General features: G+C 42.8%; 1 protein-coding gene and 1 non-coding gene across 2 annotated transcripts in view; both read right to left on the bottom strand.

Moving 5' to 3' along the window:
- Nucleotides 1-22310, bottom strand: part of SYNDIG1 (synapse differentiation inducing 1) — a 348350-nt gene extending 326040 nt beyond the window's left edge. Inside the window, exon 1 of the mRNA XM_044291433.1 lies at nucleotides 21734-22310. The gene's annotated coding sequence lies outside the window, so the exon portion shown is untranslated. The remainder of the gene's footprint in view (nucleotides 1-21733) is intronic.
- On the bottom strand, nucleotides 9757-9868 carry LOC122937015. Its single transcript, XR_006389441.1, has one exon. It is a non-coding gene; the product is annotated as a U6 spliceosomal RNA (small nuclear RNA).
- Nucleotides 22311-24875: the final 2565 nt, after the last annotated feature.

Below are 24875 nucleotides of genomic sequence, written 5' to 3'. Positions count from 1 at the left end.
ATAAAACATCATTTTCCTCAGCAATGCAGGCACATATGAAGATGGGACCAAAACAGATGCCTTCAGCTGCCAAGTGCACATGTAACAGGTCAGCCAGTGTCTCAGGTACAAAACTGCTGACAGATGCCCTTTAACCTACAAAAGACCAGGACCAGAAGACTCCTGAGACTCTCATGATTAAGAAACTAAATTATAATAGCATATATGGAATTTTATTTTGGGCTCTCTTTCTTGATGTTTTCTACCCTTTTCTATGGCAGTTCAGAATATCTAACTGCCGGGTCTCTCTAAGCAAGAGTAATGAATATTTCTGTAATAATTTATATATTAACAAATAACGATGGCTAATCAGCAATCCAGATCTGTTTGTTTCATTAAGGGGGACATGTCACCGTTAAATGTTATTTTAATATAATTCAGCATAAAAAACTAGGTGCTTATATTTTCTATCACAAAATGCTCCATTTGTGAGGCTTACTTCATGATAATGGTGCACCCTAGTGCTTAATCTATATAGTGATGTGCATGTCCACCTACTGAGGTGGTCACACATGCTCAGTTACATACGTCAACTGCCACCAACAATATCCACTGTTAAAAGCTATGATAGATACAGGGCGAGAGCTGCAGCAGAAAGGACACACCACCTAAGCTGTGATAGGGTAGAGATGTAGTAGAAAGAACATGTCCCCTGAGAAAAGACACGCTCCCTGTGCTGTCAGCCAGAGAAAATCTAGCAGAGCAATTGGAGGAATTAGGAATGAATGGGGAGATCTCTGATTTCATGGAAGGTACAGGACTGGTTCTAGCTTTGCTAGGCCTCACAAACGCATTTTCTTTCCATGTCCGTTCCATTTTTATTTTTTTGGCGGACCGTATACGGAACCCTTTATTTCAATGGGTCCACAAAAAAAACTGAAGTTACTCTGTGTGCATTCAGTTTCCGTATGTCCGTATTTCCGTTCCGCAACAAAATAGAACATCTATTATTGTCCACATTATGGACAAGGATAGTTCTGTTCTATTAGGGTCCAGCTTTTCCGTTCCGCAAAATACGGAATGCACACAGATTTCATCCGTATTTTTTGAGTATCCGTTTTTTGCAGACAGCAAAATACATAGGGTCATGTACTATATGATGTCTTATTTTCATTTTATACATAACCCCTTTATATAGTTTTATTCTCCATGAAATAAAATTGGAAAATACCTATAGTTACACAAGGAGTAACAAGGCGATTCTTTATGGAGTGGAAAAAGCTGACCAAACGTTTGAAAGAATGCCTGATCAATCAACCATTGTGCACACAGTTGTCAATAACTCCTCTCTTCAAATTCTCCACCTTTTGTGGTGCAGTTGAGGCTGTAGAGCAAATAAAGAGAGGCGGATTCCGCACGATCGCTCCATTATTTTTTTTCCAATCTGCACCAAATTCCAGAAATCACAATCTTTCTTGTGGACTATTAGTAAACACATGAACAGACACATACTAGTGCACACAGAACGTTTTCATACTAAGTTCTATTGCGCGTGATCAAATTGATGCCACAGTGTGGGCTCAGCATGCAAGTGGACCCTGCATTCCCTGAATTTTATGGAGGCCAGTATAGCACCAGTGGAGGGAATATTGTGTGTAGGTTCTTTTCCTAAAGAGATCGCCTTGATGCTGGCGGACAGGTACAAATGATTTAACACATAATGTATTTGCTAAGAATCTCATATTTATAACGTAGCATTAGTACATTTTCTATAGTGAGTATGGCACAATTGCATTTACTTTAGTATTTGTGTTTGCAGAGTGATGTTGCATTGTTTTCTTTTTGCTTTTGCACTTCCAGCGATGGTGACGTGCACCTGCGCACTGGGATGTGCTCACTAACCCCCTTTTTTTCTTTGCAATAAATGTATGGGCATTGTTTTTAACTAACCACTTGTTCATTCAGTAAAAATCACAGCATTTTCTATCTTCATCCATTTTTCACACAGGACTAGACCGTTCAAGTCAATGAAACCGATGGAGATAACTTGTGTTTTTCTTCAGTTATTATTATGCACATGAACGGATGCAAACCAGATGAAAAAAAAATAATGAAATACGAAAAGTAATTGCTGACTGATCTTTTATGAAAAATCATCAATTTTTCCCTAAACAGACTTTGATACATTCTGGATCCCTTGTGGTAAAGAGACCTAAGGGTGCGCCCATACATTCAGGTTTCCAGAAGTCAGGACAGAAAGTATGTAATGGACAGATAAGATTTTTCCTATTTTCTGAATTCACTCCTGGTTTTCACTTCCAAAACTGCATCAAGAAACCTGAACATCTGGCTGTACCCTAAGGTCCTAAGGCCCCTTTCACACGGGCTAGTATTCCGCACGGGTGCAATGCAAGATGTGAACGCATTGCACCCGCACTGAATCTGGACCCATTCATTTCTATGGGGCTGTGCACACGAGCAGTGATTTTCATGCATCACTTGTGTGTTGCGTGAAAATCGCAGCATGTTCTATATTGTGCGTTTCCACGCAACGCAGGCCCCATAGAAGTGAATAGGGCTGCGTGAAAATCGCAAGCATCTGCAAGCAAGTGCGGATGCGGTGCGATTTTCACGCACGGTTGCTAGGAGACGATCGGGATGGAGACCCGATCATTTTATTATTTTCCCTTATTTTCCCTTATAACATGGTTATAAGGGAAAATAATAGCATTCTGAATACAGAATGCATAGCACAATAGCGCTGGAGGGGTTAAAAAAATAAATAAAATTTAACTCACCTTAATCCACTTGCTCGCGCAGCCGGCATCTCTTCTATCTCTTTCTTTGCTGATTACATTCAAAGGACCTGTGGTGACGTCACTCCTGTCATCACATGATCCATCACCATGGTAAAAAATCATGTGACGGCTCATGTGATGACCGGAGTGACGTCACCACAGGTCCTTTGACTGCAATCAGCAAAGAAAGAGACAGAAGAGATGCCGGACTGCGCGAGCAAGTGGATTAAGGTGCGTTAAAAAAATTTTTTTTTTTTTTTTTACCCCTCCATTCTGTATTCAGAATGCTATTATTTACCCTTATAACCATGTTATAAGGGAAAATAATACAATCTACTGAACCCCGATCCCAAACCTGAATTTCTGTGAAGTAGTTTGGGTTTGGGTACCAAACATGCCGATTTTTCTCACGTGCGTGCAAAACGCATTACAATGTTTTGCACTCGCGAGGAAAAATCACGCATGTTCCCGCAACGCACCCGCACCTTTTCCAGCAATGCCCGTGTGAAAGAAGCCTAAGGCTAATTTCAGATGAGCTTATCCACTGTAGAACACATGCTTCATATGTGAGGTGATTTCCTATTATGGACACTGTTCCTTTCACAGGACCGCAAGGCATTATAATGCCTTATAATGCTGTGTATCTCTGCCTGACCTTACATCTACAGAATTATGCCTCATTCACACGTCAGTGTTTTGGTCAGTGATTTCCATCAGTGAGGGTTCATTCAGACAGCCGTATGAATAAGTCCGCATCCGTTCCGCAATTTTGTGGAACGGGTGTGGACCCGTTCATTTCAATGGGGCCGCAAAAGATGCGGACAGCACACCGTGTGCTGTCCGCATCTGTGGTTCAGTTACGCGACTCTGTGGAAAAGATAGATCATGCCCTATTCTTGTCCGCAATCACGGACAAGAATAGGCATTTTCTATTATGGCTGCGGCCATGTGCAGTCCTCAAATTGCGGAATGTACACGGCCGGTATCCCTGTTTTGCGGATCCACAGAGCACTACGGTCGTCTGAATGGGCCCTGATTTTGAGCCAAAACTAGGTGCAGCTCTAAACACAGAACAGGTGCAGATCTTTCCCTTATACCTTATGTCTGTGTAGGATCCACTCCTGGTTTTGGCTCACAATCACTGGTGGAAATCACTGACCAAACACTGACGTGTGAATGAGCCTTTAGACGAGATTATGTCAGTACAATTTAGTGGATGTATGATTGGGCAAAGACACACAGCATAAGGCATTATAATACCTTGCGGTCCTGTGAAAGGTTCAGGGTCCATAACGGGAAATCATGTTCCCAAAAGGAGCATGATTTCTGCACTGGTAACGCTCTTCTGAATAACAGATCTTGACTGTAGATCCAACGTCTGCCAATGCTGAGGTGTACATGTGCAAGGAACATTCTACAGAACTTCAGAACATCTGCATAGAAACCTGTTTATCCCACCTACGTTTCAATCCTTCAGCCTCCACATCAATGGCATAGCCCAGCATTTCTTTATATTTTATTAATATGATTTGAACATTACAGTATCTTCCTATGCAGTAAAGGGACAAGGACTACGTGGGAGGGAAGCAGTCTCATTAAAACCATCCAGTGGAAGGACGCTGCACTTCGCTAGTAAAACCATAAAAATCGCATCAATAAATAGTGAATTAACTAAGCTTGATATCTTGATGGTGAATGTGACTTGACTAGGTGAATCTGTGTGGTAATAGATATAGCTTTGGAGCGCTCATGTTTGATCCTCACATGAAAAAGAATGTATTAATTCGATTGCATATATGCACAGCTCTTTTCATATTTAATCTAGACGTCATGTCTGGACTTGTGTCGCTCCAATACACTGACGTAATACAACCTATAATGCACAAATTATCATGTCTATGTAAATAATGCTCAGGGCCAGAGTCAGACTTGAAAGCCAGACTCAGACTTGAAACCAGCCCTGGCATTTTAAAGCATACAAGCCCACCACGTCTCCATACATGATGTCCAGAATCAGACAGGGTTTGCCCCTTTGCTATACAAAAATATAGGGGTAGATTTATCAAACTGGTGTAAAGTACAACTGGCTTAGTTGTCCGTAGCAACCAATCAGATTCCACCTTTCAATTTTCAAAGGAGCTGTCACAAATGAAAGGAGGAATCTGATTGGTTGCTATGGACAACTAAGCCAGCTCTACTTTACACCAGTTTGATAAATCTCCCCCATAGTGGTCTCTTGCACTGCTCAGCTATATAAGGCTTATTTCACACGAGTAATACAGAATGGGTCAGGATATGTTCAGGGAAACTGGACGGAGCTGTTTTTTGATGGTTTCCAATCATTTCAATGGGAGATTCAGCCTGGACTTTGCCCCAAAAGAGGGAATGCTGCTTCTTTTTTTCCAAAACCAGTGCTGCTTCCTCATTACATGAATAGGCGGCTCTTTTGAAGCATTTTTTTGGAGCTGATTTAGAGGCGGAAATGCAAAAAATTCTGTGCCAAAAATTCTGGCCCTAAAACTCTCAGATGCCATACCTCTAATCGTAATATTCTGCGCCACTAACATGGCCCAATAATCATTTATTCCTGATCATTGCTCGCTTGTTTAGCTCCACTTAGATGCAACAATTATCTTTATTGAGATGAATGATTGTTACTGAGATTGTTCATGCCCCGTGCAAATTCATTGTTTGTTGGCGCCACGTGCCTGTTTACACAGGGCAATATGCTGCTGACAAAGTTGATTTTAGCTTACACGGGTAATTATTGAAAGCGAGAGTTGGCTGGAACGTTTGTCCCCGATCTTGATCCTCTGTCCATGTTAAAGGGTCCCTAGCAAACTATAAATCACAGAAGACTAAACCATATATTAAAATATATCTATTATTAGTAACTAGTTTAAAATTTGAAAAAAGCAAAAAAAAATGAACAGAAAAGACTGATAACGCCATCAGGGGGTACATACAATTGTTTATATTAGAGACACCTACACAGACCAGGAGAATAAAAAGTAGTCCCTGGTCTACGAGCTATTCCCTGTTCTGAGTTATTGTTCTTGATGTCAGCTAGCTGTAACTGTGAAAAGAAGCGAATAAATAAAAATAATAACCAGTGGGAACCCAAGATAAAGACACGTTGGTGGCCCCCCCGCGGTATTTGTACTGTATTTCATGTCTGTAGCACCACACAGTGCCCAGCGCTAAGAAGCAGCTTCTCAGCAGTATTTCCCACAACCATCAGATGAAGTATATATAATTAGTCTTGAAAAAGTGGTAAATTCACACAATTTTTGCTTTTCGTTTCTCAAATTTGCTGGAAAAAACATGTTTTATTGCGCTTTTTAAAAAAAGACAAGCCATCGTTGATCTGACAGAGGTAAGAGATACTACGGAGAAGCTGCTGTAGTCCAACAGGGCTGCTATTTATGTCAATAGATTATCTGCGGCTACTAACATTAAATACTGTGTCAGCAGGGCCACTCAACCCAGTGTGGCACCTAAGGGTATGTTCACATGGCGTTTTTTTTTTAAGCAGATTTTGATGCAGATTCCGTGCCAAAAACGTATGAAGATCTTCATCACTGATTTCATTTGGGGAATATGAAGGGGCTTTTTTTTTTGGTTGCATCTTTTTAAACCACAGCATGAAAAAAAGAAGTGTCTTGTCCATTCTTGACATGGAATCCATGTCCAGAATTTCAATTGAAAATGGGCAGAAATAAAAATCCATGCCGAAAATGTAACAAGAAGCACATAAAAAATTGCATCAGGAAAAAATGGCATCTATCCAGGGTCACTCATGCCCCCTACCAGAGAGGCAAACGATTGTCACTCATTCTTTCAACCCACCATTTACGGTACATGAGGTAAGGGTGGAAGTCAGTCACCATCAGAGCTTTACAGACGTAGATTCATCCAGATCAATGGACCAACTACTGATAGACTGCATTTTGCTAGCCAGTTGCCTGGAAGAAGCCTATTGCCTGGGACTATCTCTGTTCTGTATGTCTGCTAGAATGGTGTCTGGCCATACACAACATGGAGAGGTGGTCTGGCCATAAGATGGGAGGAGGAGCTGACACAGCTAGAAGAGAGGCTGGTGTGTTACCTCCGCCCACACAGAACGTCCTGGCGATAGCCCTAGTCTAGCGCCACTGCATCAGAAAATAGTGACATATGTACAGTAAACAGGCATGTATTTATAAGTTTATTGAGCTGGGAAAAGACACAGCTTACTAGCCCCGAGATTTTCAGTTCTCTTAGGTCCCAGTGTGGTCACTGCATATAGAAGTCATTTAGTTCTGATTTCATTAGCATGCTGCCTAACAATCCTGTTCTGGTGCAGGTTTGAAATCTTTAAAGGGGGTTTTCTAGGAATTCTTCACCATTTACTTATGGCCCCTAGGATGTATGACCTAATAGAAGACTCATACTTATCTGCTCGGCACCACCACCTGTTGTTCAGCCATCTCCTGGTCCCCAGCTTGTGTACTTGTGGCTGGGGTATGGACATGTGTAATGCCCCAGAGTGGCATTACCACTTCTTCACCCCACTACTGTCTCTAATGGGCTAACAAAGTGTCATCTTGTGTATTTATTTCAGGTCCAGTGTGCATTCATATTTCTAATGTTTGCAACTGTTATGTTCATGTGTAATGTGCCTGGTTCACCAGCAGGTGGCAGCAAACATGGCAGAGCTACAGTTAGGTAGAATGGAACCTTCCTTTCCATTCTAACCCCCCTCTGTGGAGGAGTGGGCGAGTCCCACTTCATGCAGGAAGGGTGGGGATCAGTTTTAGTTAGTCTAGCTTACCCCTTGCTAGGGGAAGTAGGGTGTGCTGGGCATTTCTCTGCTGGACATGCCCAGGCCAAGCCAGCCAGAGCACCTTCAGCTATGCTGGTTGTGGATGCCACATCTTAGAGCCTCAAGAGACAGGAAGAGAAATCCCTGGCATAATTAAGAGACAAACTACAAAGAGAAAATTTGCAGCATAAAGAAGAAGCTACGTTATACAGCAATCCTGTCAGCACAGCAGAGCCAGAGAGCAACAGATGTAGCAGAGTTGAGCTTTCCTGCCAGAGTTTTAAAGCCAAAGTCTACTGGGACCAAGACAAAGTTTGAAGATTGTGTCTGATGAAAGTTTACAAAAGTAAAGCTGCTATTCAACTTCATCATAACTTCTTCAAATTCCTCAATTATTTCCCCATATTTGTCTGCTTCGGACCCAATGCCTGGGGTACAACCGTATCCAGGTAGGAGCATCGTGACACTCACACTAGAAGGGACATTTTAGGCCACCCTATACCACTCAGCAAATCCTACACCTGGGTACCACCACCATTACAAAAGAGACCCTGGGAATTAGTGTTTGTTGCACATGGTCACCTGCTCCATGGCAGCCAATGACTGGCTTCAGTTGTGATGTGTCCCCAAGCGGCTTATCATTGCTGGATTATGTGTTGCTTAGTGACATATCACCAGTGAAGCCTGTCACTGGCTTCTGTGGCACACGTGGCTATGTCTATACCTAAGCTAGGTTGCAGATAAGTATGAGTCTTATATTAGGGAACCTAAGTAACAGTGAAGACTTCCCAGAAAACCCCTTTAAAGGAATTTTCCATTAAAAATGATTTTTTTACCAAGTTCCCGAAGCATGGCCCCTGAAACAGATGATTCATACTTACCTGCTCCACTCCGCTCCAGTGGTCTGTGCTGCCCAAGTTCCCTCCATCTTCCGGTCCCAGCCCTGTTTAAATCTGTCTGGCTATAGGCATGGTGACATGCACCGCTCTGGCCAATGACTGGCTTCAGAGATGATGTGGCCGCAAGCAGCACATCACCACTGAAGCCAGTCACTGGTTGGAGCAGTGCATGTGACCATGTCAATGTAAACCGTGCCGGGATCGGAAGATAGAGAGCGGAGGCAGCATGGAGGACCGGAGAAACGTGGAACAGGAAAGTATGAATCTTCTATTTCAGGGGCCATGCTGCAGGAACTTGTTAAAAAATAATTTTTACCAGAAAACCCATTTAAGGTTTCATTCACATACTGCTTATGGGCTACTTTATAAGGATGACTGCTAGATTTGTAGGCATGAAGGATTTTTTCCTCCTAAGATTATGAAAATTGACATCTGCCTCATGGGGGTTTTGTCTTCCTCAGGATAAATTTTGCAAAATGATAGAAGTGGATAGACGTACATCTATTTCAGCTTTACAAATGATGTCCCTTTGTTAATATATTGTGATCAACCTCTGGATAATGTTTTTAAAGAATACTGAAAAGCCTTGTGCTATGCAATCCATTTTCACCATTATTAGTTTTAATATTATTTTAATGAAAGTCAGTTATATGTATGTCGCTGAATTGCCATAAAATGTTTTAGTCCTCTTTCCCACAAGCGATACCGATTGTGTCAGGATCTGTTCAGGAAAAAACTGATGGTTTTACACATAAGTTTAATAAGTTGTGTCTGCTACTGCGTTAAATGTGTATTCGTGTCCGGATTGCATGCGTTTTTCACACACGTGTAGAAAAAATGAGGAATAACAATGTTTCACACAAGCCCTATTCACGTCTATGGGACCAGAGCTGCATGAAAAACACACAATAACATGCTACGATCTTTCCTGAACGCAGACATCTACATCTAATATATAAAGCTGAGTGCATATGTGTGTGAGTGTATGTTGGTTTGTCCGCTAAAGGAATCCGCACTGTTGCATTTACAATTACGAAATTTGGCACACAGGTACGTCAGGTGTCCAGGAAGGTTTTAGACCGGGACTCAGCTCTCTAGCACTAACCGTTCCTGAGATAGTACCAAAAAATGCATTAGCCAATAGAAGCTTGGACACATGACCCTTATCAGCCAATAGAAGCTCGCAAGCCTCCACATACACGGTTCTCCTGGTTTCCATAACAACCCAGGCATTTTTCTTCACTGCTGTAGGTGAACTTCAAAGGAAATCTGTCACCAGGATAATGAACGCTTCACGAATTTGTGTGTCATCCTTGCGCAGGGGCCATGCTAATCTTCTCTGTATTGTTCCAATTTTAGTATATGTGCTGCCGAAACTTCGGCAGCACATATACTAAAATTGGAACAAAAACCAGGATAATGAAGTAAAGCCATGGCTTAATAACACTTAGTCCCTTATTTCAAGATGTGCCTTTGTCAGCAATAGATGTTTTTTATCTGCTGAAAATCTAATTTATTTGGTATGCAAATGAGCCAGTAAGGTGCAAAGAGGGGCGTCACTCTTGCAGGAAGGAGCCCAGACACGCCCCCTGCCACAATGTGTCCACCCTCAAAAGATGAACTTAAAACCCCCGCCCCCAGGTGCCGCTAAGACACGCCCCTATTGGTTAGGCCAAGCCCCTCTCACTTGAAAAAATGAAGTTAAAAATCAACTTCTGTCAGCTGCAGGGGTGGGAGGGACAGTGACTTTCTGGGAGGGAGGGACAGTGACTTCCTGAGAGTGAGCTGCTCAAAAGGACATCCTTGTGTCTGTCCAGGCCCTGTGCCATACGGAGGACAGGGAGTCTGAAAGTCAGACTGTCCGGCCTAAAACTGGACCCCTGGCCACCCTAGAGCTTTTCAAAAGGACACTCCCCCTCCCACTCCTCAGTCGACAGGGATTAAAAAGATGAAGTTAAAAAATCAACTTCTAGGTCCCGCTAAGCCATACCTCGATCTGGTTAGGCCACGCCCCCTCCCACTCCTCAGCCAATAGGGATTAAAAAAATAAAGTTAAAAATGAACTTCTGTCAGCTGCAGGGGTGGGAGGGACGGTGACTTTCTTCCTGCAGCTCACACTCAGACAGCACAGTGCTGCTGTCTGAGAGTGAGCTGTTCAAAAGGACATCCTTGTGTCTGTCCAGGCCCTGCGCCATATGGAGGACAGGGAGTCTGAAACCCGGACTGTCTGGCCTAAAACTGGAGCTCTGGCCACCCTATGGGCAGGCTGCTGTGAAGGTCACAGTTAAGGGGATGGTCCGCTAGGGAGGTCAGTGTTATGGGGCGTATTCCTGTAAAGGCCACTGTTAAGGGGGCGGGCCCATGTGGAGGTCACTGTCAAGGGGGTGATGTGCTGTTAAACTCACTGTTAAAGGGGAAGGAAGGCTGCTGTAAAGGTCAAAGTTAAGAGGGTGGGCTGCTGTGGAGGTCCAATTTTAAGGGACAGAGCACTGTGGGGGGGGGGGTCAGTGTTAAGGGGTGGGGGGCTCTGGAGGTCACTGTTAAGGGGCCAGGGTGCTGTAGATGTCACTATTATAGTGGATATTGTTGATATTGATGATATCTTTTAACACACACAAACATTACATGAAACAGATTAAATATACCCTAGTGAAGTTGGGTCCTTCATCTAGTAATATATAAAAAAAACACAGACCCACAGCATTTATTCCGGATGCTATACGTTCACTACACACATCCGGATGGAAAACTTGCTTATATGAAAGAGATCTTACAGTATTTTAAGCAAATACCCCCTCCCCCCAAAATGTCCCAATGTATGCCCCAAATATGGTGTGAATGGGACTTTCATTTCTATGGGTAGAGGGCTTGGTGGTGGCCAGACTCAGGAAACCCCACTTTGTTCTCGATATTGGTGCGGGCCAGATCGGTGAGACCAGCACCTATCAGACAATGGGGACATATCCTTTTAAATAAATGATAGACTGCTGCCTCTTATGGACAGAGTTAAATAGATCAGGATATAAGGCCTTTGCGACCCTTTCTGGTGGCAGTATAGAAGAGAGGAAGTTATGCTGAACTTGAGGATTTATATGGTTTCCTTCAATTTGATTCAGTATTTTCATGTAAAATGCAATTTGTACGCTGCCAAGTCTCCAAGAGAAATCAGAGTGGTTGCCAGCTCTCCCTATATGCAAACTCATACAGAAAAGCTGCCAACCACTCTGTGTGGGCAGAGGAGCCAGGACTCGCAGGCTCGCTCTATGTGTCCTAGTAGTATTTTAATCAAATCATAGAAAATGATATATCCCCAAGCTCAGCATTTCTCTCTCTATCCTACGCTGGGTAGTAGAGGGTCTATGGCAGAACCGCTTTACATGTCCATCTGTATAGGTCATAGACAGTGTCAGGAAATCCTGTGAGGTTCAATGATATTATGTTTGAACCCAAAATGATACATTAGTTGGTTATTCCAGCATGCCAAAGCTCCATATTGTGAGAGAATTAGGCTAGGTTCACATCTGCTGCATTGGTTCAGACAGAAGCCTCCATCGCAGATTCAGGCACAAAAAAAGAATAAAATACAGAAGTTTTTTTTCCAGCCGAATGCTGGTGTTCATACAATAAAACCCGATGGACCCCATTACAGTCATTGGGATCCATTGGGCACCAGCAGTGTCTGGCATATGCAGGATCTGGCAATTATGCTAAATTCTGTTCCTTATAGAATAGAATACTGGGATTACGGCACATATGTGAACGTAGCCTTACCTCACTTCAAGGCTTCCTTTAGGGGAGGCAATGCTCTAAAGTTCTATGGAATTTAATTTGTGATAAGAAAAGATACAAATAGACCCAACCTCACATTTTTCCATCCGTTTAACGTATACGAAAAATGTATGTATTTAACGGATGCCTCAGACTGATGCAATATAGTGGCATCTGTTCACAATATCCGTTTGTTTTTACAATAGAACGCTATGTTGTTTTTTTTACCATTATAAAAAAAAAGTTAACTTTTTATTTTTTTTCCGGACTCTGCAGGATACAAGAACGTTGTGTGCTGTGTTTTTATATCCTTTTTTTTTCTAACGTATACATTAAACGGAGGCATAAAATGTGATGTGAAACCATCCTAATGTAAATGGCTAGAGAGAGAGAAACAACTGTCAGACACTACTCTGGGAGAAGAGAAGGATCGGATGTTGAAATTCAATCAGTCAACTCTTCTCTACCCATATTAGGCTCCTTTCACACCTGCGTTCAGGTGTCCGCTTGTGAGCTCCGTTTGAAGGGGCTCACAAGCGGCCCTGAACGCAGCCGTCTGGCCCTAATGCATTCTCAGTGGAGGCGGATCCACTGAGAATGCATCCGCCTGCCAGCGCTCAGCCTCCGCTCCGCTCAGTGAGAGGTCACCTGAACGCTGCAAGCAGCGTTCGGGTGTCCGCCTGGCCGTGCAGAGGCGAGCGGATCCGTTCCGACTTATAATGGAAGTCAATGGGGACGGATCCGCTTGAAGATGACACCATATGGCTCAATCTTCAAGCGGATCCGTCCCCCATTGACTTTCAATGTAAAGTCTGAACGGATCCGCTCAGGCTACTTTCACACTTAGAAAATTTTTCTAAGTTCTAATGCAGACGGATCCGTTCTGAACGGAGCCACCGTCTGCATTAATATGAGCGGATCCGTTCAGAACGGATCCGATCGAACGCTAGTGTGAAAGTAGCCTTAAATGGGTTTCCTATCTCCAGGGGCCTTAGGGACAATGGCTCGTCCGCTCCCCCAGAGGTGCTGCAGCACTCTCCTGCCCACGTTTCTACATCCAGTTTGATGGCTGCTGCAGCCAATCACTGGCTGCAGTGGTGATGCATATCCCTTGCATCACATGATCCATGGACATGACACAAAGGGTATGCATCACCACTGTAGTCAATGATTGGCTGCAGCAGCAAACAAGACGGAACCCAGACGCAGGGAGCGGGTAAGTATGCTTCCATCTATATGTCCGGCCACATGAGGCGGGTCTGCCTAAAAGGCCCCTGAAGATGTATGACCACTTTAAGTAGTTATTTTAACAGTTGTTCACTCTTGTTCACTGTACCCCTGGTTGTAGTACTGTGTAGTAGACTGTGTTCCTGCAGTGTTGTGCCTATATGGGGAATGGTTTGGGGGCTTGATCGGGCAGCAGAGGTGCTGTAAGCCTCCTGGGCTGCTCCCCTAGTAGGTGCTTTACTGCGGCAGAACCTAAATGAGAAGGGACCCACTTAAAAAGGGTCTCAGTGAATCTAAAGACACCATCTCTGGAGTGCAGCCATATTTCTTATGAAATGAGGCCAAAATGTGCATTTATGGAATATTGTGTCTTACAGGTAAAATTGTGAATTCCAAGTAAAATAAATAAATAAATCAAAGCAGCAGTCTTCCAGCAATCAGTGCTTTACTGCTCTGGTTGAAAGACACATTGAAAAGTAACGCAACCAAAGCTGATATTAACATCAGGGATCTGCACGCATTCCAAGTATAATGAAAATAAATAAATGATTTTTTTAATTCTGTGATGTAACAACCTCCCCCTCTATTGTCTATCTCAGGATCTATGGTGCTGTATGAGGTTCCTATGGGCCAAAGTATTTAACATGTCAGGGATATTCCAGCAAGAAGTGGGAAAAAGGTTTAGTGTGATGACAAGTACCAGTAAGTGGGAGCCAGTTTCACTGTGACACTGGGGCCATCATCTTGGCTCATCATCAGACATCATCTTGTCTGAATGTAACCTTTGAAGCATTCCATAAACATAGTGCCCATTGAAATTAACTGATTAACCAAGAAACTTATAGGTTATGAACACCTTCGGGGGATTTTTTTTCATGATTGCATTTTACTCATTTTGGGCTAAAAATCTTTTTTTCAATTGGTCTTTACCAAAAAATTTCAGCCGTTTCTGAGCAAAAAGGGTTAAAATCATTTTGTTTGCAAACTATCATAGTCTGTTTCCTTTGAAACTCGTCACCTGAATTATATAGTAGCTCGACCCCATCTATCCCTTGGTTGAACTTGATGGATGGATGTCTGTTTTCAACCATATTAACTATGTAACTATGTAACTGGTATCAAACGAATAAGAATATGGCTTAATTGCGTGTTTATGAGGTCAGCAGATCAAAGATAAGAGCTACACATGAGCTATCAGATGACAGGATTCAAAGAAAACAGACTGTGACGGCTTGCAAACAGACAGATTTTTAACCCCTGTTTCTCAGAAATGGCTGAACATTTTTAATAAAGACCAATTAAAAAAAAGATTTTTAGCCCAAAATAAGTAAAATGCAATCATTTTTAAAAAAATGCCCCCAAATGTATACACAGCCTTTAAGGATGTGTGTGGTACTCCAGAGAATGGCACACATTTTCCTTCCTTTAACTGAGGAACTCATCTCTGTTAACTCAGAATGCCGTAACAGAGTATTTCAAAATGGGGGGTTTAAACCAGATAAACTATAGACCACAAAGACCAGAATCCTTATTTTCCTGGCCCATGACCTGCCAAGAGGAGTGATACATATTTCATATTGCTGCTGCATTAGAGGCACACTCTACCTTACTGTATTCTCTGTGTAGACAGCCATACCTCACAACAGTCCCATTTTTTGCAGGATTGTCTGCGTGTAATGGGTCACAAAATGCTGTCGCATCGGAGGGTGGGGCTTATAGGTAGAGATGAGCGAATTTTACAAAAGTTTGATTCGGCTGATTCGCTGAATTTTACAAAATAATTTGCTTTGTGATGAATTACTTGGTCATAAAGGGCATTTTTCTGTAAGTAGTGGGTGCAATGACAAGGAGCTGCGATAGCGCCATCCCCGATCATTGTACTATACAGGTGCCGCATTCATACATGATCACCACTGTGACCTCCACTGTGTTTATGCTCCAGTCGCCGCAGTGTTTATATCCGGCGCTGCATAGGCCTGGTCACCTGCTGCAGCCAATAAATGGCTTCAGCAGGACCTGGCCACAAAGTGGCATATCACCGCTCAAGCCATTTATTACCTATTTATTTACAATGTAGCATCGGATATAAACACTGCAAGGTCAAGAAGATGGACCACGTGGATGCAGTGCAGAGGATCGGAGCGGTGGATGGCAGGTACAGTTGTGTTCAAAATAAAGCTCAAAATCCTTCTAATAGGTTTTATTTCCATACACACAAATGCATTGGGAACACTACACATTCTATTTCAAATAAAAACATGAAGAAAAATATATCAAATTTGGTTGTTCTTCTAAAAAAAAAATTGAAGAGAAGTGAATATTAGACTGTTCAAAAAAAAAGCAGTGTTTGTATTCTTCTTTACAAACTCAAACATTCACTATATAAACTGAAAAATGTTTGAAGATTTTGCTTTCCTTTGAATCACTTAACTAATATTTAGTTGCATAACCACTGTTTCTGAGAACTGCTGTCCATCTGTGTTGCATGGAGTCAACCAACCTGTGAACAGGTATTCCAGCCCAGGATTATTGGACTACATTCCACAGTTCTTCTTTATTTCTTGGGCCTCAGAAATTGCATTTTTGATGTCAGCCCACAAGTTTTCTATTGGATTAAGATCCGGGGATTGGGCTGACCACTCCATAACGTCAATCTTGTTGGTCTGAAACCAAGATGTTGCATGTTTACTGGTGTGTTTGGGGTTGTTGTCTTGTTGGAACACCCATTTCAAGGGCATTTACTCTTCAAGTATTCTGATGTACTCAAACTGATTCATGATCCCTGGTATGCGATAAATACAGTGGGATGCGAAAGTTTGGGCAACCTTGTTAATCGTCATGATTTTCCTGTATAAATCGTTTGTTGTTACGATAAAAAATGTCAGTTAAATATATCATATAGGAGACACACACAGTGATATCTGAGAAGTGAAATGAAGTTTATTGGATTTACAGAAAGTGTGCTATAATTGTTCAAACAAAATTAGGCAGGTGCAAAAATTTGGGCACTGTTGTTATTTTATTGATTCCAAAACCTTTAGAACTAATTATTGGAACTCAAATTGGCTTGGTAAGCTCAGTGACCCCTGACCTACATGCACAGGTGAATCCAATTATGAGAAAGAGTATTTAAGGGGGTCAATTGTAAGTTTCCCTCCTCTTTTAATTTTCTCTGAAGTGTAGCAACATGGGGGTCTCAAAACATCTCTCAAATGACCTGAAGACAAAGATTGTTCACCATCATGGTTTAGGGGAAGGATACAGAAAGCTGTCCCAGAGATTTCATCTGTCTGTTTCCACAGTTAGGAACATATTGAGGAAATGGAAGACCACAGGCTCAGTTCAAGTTAAGGCTCGAAGTGGCAGACCAAGAAAAATCTCGGATAGACAGAAGCGACGAATGGTGAGAACAGTCAGAGTCAACCCACAGACCAGCACCAAAGACCTACAACATCATCTTGCTGCAGATGGAGTCACTGTGCATCGGTCAACCATTCGGTGCACTTTACACAAGGAGATGCTGTATGCGAGAGTGATGCAGAGGAAGCCTTTTCTCCACCCACAGCACAAAAAGTGCCACTTGAGGTGGGCTAAAGCACATTTGGACAAGCCAGCTTCATTCTGGAATAAGGTGCTTTAGACTGATAAAACTAAAATTGAGTTATTTGGCCATAACAAGGGGCGTTATGCAGGGAGGAAAAAGAACACAGCATTCCAAGAAAAACACCTGCTACCTACAGTAAAATATGGTGGTGGTTCCATCATGCTGTGGGGCTGTGTGGCCAGTGCAGGGACTGGGAATCTTGTCAAAGTTGAGGGACGCATGGATTCCACTCAGTATCAGCAGATTCTGGAGACCAATGTCCAGGAATCAGTGACAAAGCTGAAGCTGGATCTTTCAACAAGACAACGACCCTAAACACTGCTCAAAATCCACTAAGGCATTTATGCAGAGGAACAAGTACAACATTCTGGAATGGCCATCTCAGTCCCCAGACCTGAATATATTTGAAAATCTGTGGTGTGACTTAAAGAGATCTGTCCATGCTCGGAAGCCATCAAACCTGAATGAACTAAAGATGTTTTGTAAAGAGGAATGGTCAAAATACCTTCAACCAGAATCCAGACTCTCATTGGAACCTACAGGAAGCGTTTAGAGGCTATAATTTCTGCAAAAGGATGATCTACTAAATATTGATTTCATTTCTTTTTTGTGGTGCCCAAATTTATGCACCTGCCTAAATTTGTTTAAACAATTATAGCACACTTTCTGTAAATCCAATAAACTTCATTTCACTTCTCAAATATCACTGTGTGTGTCTCCTATATGATATATTTAACTGACATTTTTTTATCGTAACAACCAACAATTTATACAGGAAAATCATGACGATTAACAAGGTTGCCCAAATTTTCGCATCCCACTGTAGGCCCAACACCTTAGTATGAGAAACATCCCCATATTATGATGCTTGCGCCACCATGCTGCACTGTCTTCACAGTGTACTGTGGCTTGAATTCAGTGTTTGGGGGTCGTCTGACAAACTGTCTCCGGCCACTAGACCCAAAAAGAACAATCTTACTTTCATCAGTCCACAAAATGTATCTTTAGGCCAGTCAATGTGATCTTTGGCAAATTGTAACCTCTTCAGCACATGTCTTTTTTTCAACAGTGGGACTTTGCGGGGGCTTCTTGCAGATAGCTTGGTTTCACATAGGCGTCTTCTAATTGTAACAGTACTCACAGGTAACTTTAGACCTTTGATCTTCCTGTTGCTGATTCTTGGCTGAGTCCTTGCCATTTTGGCTATTCTTCTATCCATTTGAATGGTAATTTTTCACTTTCTTCCACGTCTTTCAGGTTTTGGTTCCCATTTCAAAGCATTTGCAATCATTTTAGCTAAGCAGCCTATCATATATGTTTTCCCCTTTTCAATCAACTTTTTAATCAAGGTATGCTGTTCTTCTGAACAATGTCTGGAACGACCAATTTTCCTCCAAATTTTAGAGAGAAATGCACTGTAACCAGCATGTACAACATTTGCTGCCTTCCTTCCTTAAATAAGGGCAATAATTGCCACCTGTTTTTCAAAGAATAAATGACTTCACTCATTAAACTCCACACTGCTATTATTTTGAACATGTCCCTTTCAATAAGTGATTGAATTACAGAGAATCAGCAGCATGCATGTCATAACTGTTGGGTCTGTTGGATTTCTATTACTCTACTACACCTGCTAGTAAATTATTTGCCATGTAGAAATAACATTTCTACCAAAAACAGCGACTGATCAGGTTAGTGATGTCTGACTGATATTATTTTGAACACAACTGTAAGTATGAATCTTTATTTTCAGGAGGCAAGTTGCATGCATTAGATTAAAAGTAATTATACATCTAAATGGAATATTGCCATCATGTAATGATATATTGCTAAGATATGACATCACTTTATGATTGGGGTTAGGTCCCATCTCTAAGATCCCCACAAATCCTACTCACTGGTGTATTGCTGCGTCTAATTCTAAAGACCCCCAAAGACATAATATTATTGTCAGCCAAATCTTCCTTTTTCAGATGGGACTGGCCAACAGTCTTAGGCTTCAGGCACACAACTGTATTTTTTATTGCGTGTTTATGCAGATTGTACACTGAACCATTCATTTCCATGGGGCTATTAACACATCCGTATTTGTTGCTGATCGGTGCGACTGTTCCACAAATGATCAAACACGTCCTGTTCTTGTTTGTACAGTATTTCTATTCATGGGAGTAACAAAAATACATAATGCACACAGAAGATATCCTCAATTTGTGGATTTTTTGTGAACTGAATTTTAATGCCTGATCCTTCTGGGAGATAAGCTACTGCCCGAACTGTGCGAAAACACATGCACACTTGCCCAAACTGATCATGTATGGATATGAGAGAGTCGGAAGAGAGAGATGTCAGCCAAACAAGGGTTCCTTTCACAGCCAGGTGAAGTGTGCAGGAAAAATAGTGAAGGGTACACAGCCATACACCAATGACCCTATGGGGGTGTCAAACTCCCACCAATCATAAAGAGATGACATCCCAGCAATATGTTATCACCTTACAAGATGGGAATACCCCTTTAATTTGAAATACAGTCATTTAGTCCTTACAACCAGTTATTTTTATATCATTATAGAAGATATGAAGATTCCAGGGTGTCCCCAGGAATCACCTGTTATCTGCAGCAGGAAACTGGCAGCAATTTCTCAGCAGCACCACCCACCACAGGAATAATGCATGGGCGACCCATGTAATACTTGGATGTGCTTGGTCCTCCAAAGCAAGGGACCGGCTTCACAGCTGCACTGTGCTCTAGCTGGCAGTTTGCCCCTTCTACTAATTTACAGTTTTCTAGTAGGATATTTCAGGATGGGATTTTTAAACCAGGCAATCCCTTTAATGGCATTTAATTAAATCATTTAAACATTTCTTAGGCTTTTCTTCAAGGACGGATGGTGACCACGGAGTGAGGTCCATCTGTAAAGTATATGCTGAAGACATAACTAGCCTTCTCAGAAGACAGCATTCATACGTAGCTCTAACAGCCCTAAACCGTGTCAGGTTTGCATTTCTATTAAGTGATAGAGTGAATGGATTTTGTTTCAATGATTTCCCGGGGGAACATGGGAAGATTGTCCACATTCTCCAGGAAAAAGGATCATCAAATGGGCAATTATGCTAACAGTAAAGAACAACGTGCCTTTGTGCATGCCTCTTTATATGTATAATAGAGATGCAGTATATGTCAAAAATCCCGTCCTACAGATCATTTACATTTACATGCACATAAGCCCTTGGAAAGCCTGCAATACATAGGTAGCGTGAACCATTATCCAAGAATTACTGATTGAATGGTATATTATTATCTATTTTATGTTACCGTAATTATTTTTTTTTAGGCGTATAATAATATTGGTATACACTGTGGGTTGTTGCCAGAGCTACTGAGCAGCTTTCAGAACATAATGTGAGGACTAAAGTCGATAATCTGTATTAGCTCACACACTATAAATAAATAATGCATAAAAGTATCGATATTTGTCACATAGCACCATTGTATTCTGTGGCGCTGTACAATGTGTGACAAAACATAAATGACAACATAAAAATAAAACAATTATCAGCCTATGGGAGAAAACAGCAAAGATCCTTGGCCATAAGAGCTTACAATCTACGGCCTCATGCACACAACTGTTGTTCGGATCAGAATTCGATCCACATTTTTTTTGCGAATCGCACACAGACTCATTCATTTTATATGGGTCCTTAAAAAAATCTGTGTGCTGTTGGCACCCGTGCGGCTGTTCCACAAATTATAGAACATGTCTTATTCTTGTCCATTTTGCAGACAAGAATAGGCAGGGCTATTGGGAAAATACGGCAAGAACACTGCCAGCATGTTGAGGATCCGCGGTTTGCAAACCACAAAATGATTACGGTTGCGTAAAAGTTGCCTACAGAAGAGGAAATGTACAAAAGTTTACTATTAGGCATCACTGTGCGTCACACCAGCATCCAGCTCATAGCCATCTACTGTGCCAGGAAGACTTCCTGGGGCTAAATATCAGATTTAAGAGAACGCACATCAGGACAAAATTCTGCAGAAAATTAAAATAGACGAAAAGGAGCTTAACTTAGAGGAGTCATTCTGACACCTTCAGCAACACTGCAGTCCCAAAGTTTACCGATCCACTAAGTTACGTGGTTCAAACTCTACTTTTCTAATATAAAACATTCATAATGCAGTTGAGTTGTAAAGGGACACATAGGAACCTAAGTTCTTAAAAGTTTTCCCATGGACTGCAATGGCCTGTAATAAAATGTCCCCAATGACTCAACTAGAATCCAAGCATCTAGCACCGTCACACATAATCATGCATGGAAAATGATACTAGATGCCAGCAAATGGCAAGCAGTAACACCCTATGCAGTCCTGCTGTTTACAACCTGCAGCAGACTCCTAGAGGGGGTCCTGAGGGGGTCTCAGACATTGATCCACAGTCCTGTAGATACCGAGCTGCCTGCCATTACATTCCCCAGCACAGTCAGATGCAGCCAGCATATTAACTTCTCTCTCCCCAAAAAGCCACCTATGTGCTGCATGGTCAATAGCATGAAGCCCTTGAGATGCTCACACATAGACTGCAGCACACAGGTACAATGGAGCATGCAGCACACATTCTCTCGGTGCATGTAAAGGGCTCAATAGAAGGGACCTTACCTTACCAAGGTGAAGCACCTCAGAGCAGTGCTAAAAGTTATGCTAATTCTGGAATAGCTGCTCCATCTGATCCATGGAAGTGATGGGAGGCAGTCTTGGACTTGTTGGTCGAGGATGAAGCAATCAGCCCCAATGCAAGGTAGTGATCAGCAAGGAGCCCCCAAGGCTCAGCAGCTATAGGGAGCAGGGGATGAACTTGAATTGACCAGAGGTGGGAGGCAAGGGTCCATAAACACACCAAGAAACAATGAAGGAGGCTTTGCAGATCTTCCAGAGCCAACTGCAATGAATGGGATAGGGATGCACACAAGGTGAAGGGGGCCAACTTTTCTACTGCAGCAGCCTGCTTGACTGGTTTTGCAGTTTTTTCATGAAGCTCAGCAGAGGGAGGAAGAAATAGATGTGTGTATAATGAGGGAGAGGCTGGATGAGGTGGGAGATGAGGGCAGCAGCCAGCGCTAGGCTGACAGTAATTTACAGCCCCTGCACAGGAGAGGTAGAGACATGGAGGGAGGAGGATCCTTCTTGGTCTTAAAGAGAGCTAGGCTGCAACTGAGCTCAGTCTCCTGCTCTTAGTGGAAGAGACAGGGAGATATTTCACCCTTGGATACAGAAATCCCTGTCATAGGAGTAGGTGTTTTATGCCCCTGCATTATGTATCGCGTGTGAAGACACTGCTCCTCAGGATCTGGAGGAGATTCTTCAGTCACTGCACGTTCAGATGTCCTACAAATAAATTCATCAGAGCAGAGGAACCATCCGCATCCTCCTCTGGAGCTGCTGGGTGTCAGGATGACTTGCTCTGCTGCTGCTGTCATTTCTCCAGTGCACTTTACAGCATATTAGTGGCCACTTAAAATAGCTGTCATTCAGCTTATCTGGGATGAGATAATGTCTTCTGGCTACACATTTCTGTCCCTTATCTGGGAAGTGAAATTTCCCAGTCTAGGTGGGCACTTTGCCATAGGGCTGGATTTATATCAGAGGTGCCCTGCCACGAAATATGGAATAGCTTCTATGTTGTGATCAGCTGTCTCCAGGGTCAGTGCAGTCTTAGCAGCTCTTACATAAATCTAACTGTAGGGAGATTGCTCAAAGTACAAGGGAAGGTGCCCATCTGTGTTTAGAGATGTGTCCACTGATGTGAGTATTAGGGGGGTACCAGACACTGCAATACCAATGGGGTACCAGATGCTGACGTTTCATTAGGGTGCCAGACGCTGATGTATCAGTGGGGTACCAGATGCTGATGTATCATTGGGGTACCAGATGCTGATGTATCAGTGGGGTACCAGATGCTGATGTATCAGTGGGGTATTGCTGATTAATCAGTAGGGTACCAGATGCTGATGTATCAGTGGGGTACCAGATGCTGATGTATCAGTGGGGTACCAGACGCTGATGTATCAGTGGGGTACCAGACACTGATATATCAGTGGAGTATTATGTGCTGATATATCAGTGGGGTACCAGACGCTGACGTATAAGTGGGGTAACAGACGCTGATGTATCCGTGGGGTACCAGACACTGATATATCAGTGGAGTATTAGGTGCTGATATATCAGTAGGGTACCAGACGCTGATGTATAATTTGGGTACCATCACTGACGTATCGGTTGGATACCAGATGCTGATGTATCCGTGGGGTACCAGATGCTGATGTATCAGTGGGGTACCAGATGCTGATGTATCAGTGGGGTGGCAAATGCTGATGTATCAGTGGGGTACCAGACGCTGACGCATCAGTGGGGTACCAGATGCTGACGTATCATTGGGGTACCAGACACTGATGCATCAGTGGGGTACCAGATGCTGATGTATCAGTGGGGTACCAGACGCTGAAGTATCAGAAGGGTACCAGACTCTGAAGTATCAGTGGGGTACCAGACACTAATGTATCCGTGGGGTACCAGGCGCTGACATATCAGTGGGGTACCAGATGCTGATGTATCAGTGGGGTATCAGACACTGACGTATCAGTGGGGTACCAGGCTTTGATGTATCAGTGGGGTACCAGATGCTGATGTACCAGTGGGGTACCAGATGCTGATGTATCATTGGGATACCAGAGGCTGATATATCAGAAGGGTACCAGACACTGATGTATGAGTGGGGTACCAGATGCTGATGTATGAGTGGGGTACCAGGCTCTGACATATCAATGGGTACCAGATGCTGACATACAGATGTAGCCAGCATTAAAGTCAAAGCTAATGCTCTATCCCACTAGCTTATCTCACTAACTTAGTTTCCTGTAATTATGTTTAAAGCTTAAATGCTGTGTTGAGTTACACTGCTGGTGGTATCCCACTGATTTTGGTGTGCAACGGGGTACCAGATGCCTAGAAAAAATATATTTTTGGACACGGGAGTACGGGCATTCACCTGACATAAAAGAACAAGTGATTATGTAGCTCGAGGTACATTATGCGGTCAATGGATACAATTTTTACTGTAGCCCACTGGAGTACAGGCCCCAAACAGTGGGGTACCATACGCTGATGTATCAGTGAGGAACCAGACGCTGATGTATCAGTGGGGTATTGCTGATTAATCAGTAGGGTACCAGATGCTGGTGTACCAGTGGGGTACCAGACGCTGATGTATCAGTGGGTTTTTAGATGCTGATTAATCAGTAGGGTACCAGACGCTGATGTATCAGTGAGTTACTGGATGCTTATTAATCAATGGGGTACTATAAACTGATGTATCAGTAGGGTACCAGGTTCTGCCGTATCAGTGGGTTTTCAGACGCTGATGTATCAGTGGAGTACCAGGTGCTGATATATCAGTGGGGTACCAGACACTGACGTGCCAGTGGGGTACCAGATGCTGACATATCAGAGGGGTTACCAGACACTGAAGCATCAGTGGGGAACCAGACGTTAATGTATCAGTGGGGTACCAGACACTGACGTATCAGTGGGGTACCAAACGCTGATGTATTAGTGGGGTACCAGACACTCACGTATCAGTAGATTACCAGACGCTGAGTTATCAGTGGAGTACCAGACACTAAGAGCTTTGTTGGACAGCATTCCTCTTTTCTTCGGTACGGTGCTCAATGGTAGGTGGAGTAATATGGTAAAGATAAACCACAGCACTCGTTTTTTACACCAAAAAAATGACTCTTGGGATCCT

This window comes from Bufo gargarizans, chromosome 4, assembly GCF_014858855.1.
Source record: "Bufo gargarizans isolate SCDJY-AF-19 chromosome 4, ASM1485885v1, whole genome shotgun sequence".
Taxonomy (NCBI): domain Eukaryota; kingdom Metazoa; phylum Chordata; class Amphibia; order Anura; family Bufonidae; genus Bufo; species Bufo gargarizans.
Note: the sequence above shows the minus strand (reverse complement) of the source record. Positions and strands in the feature narration are given on the sequence as shown.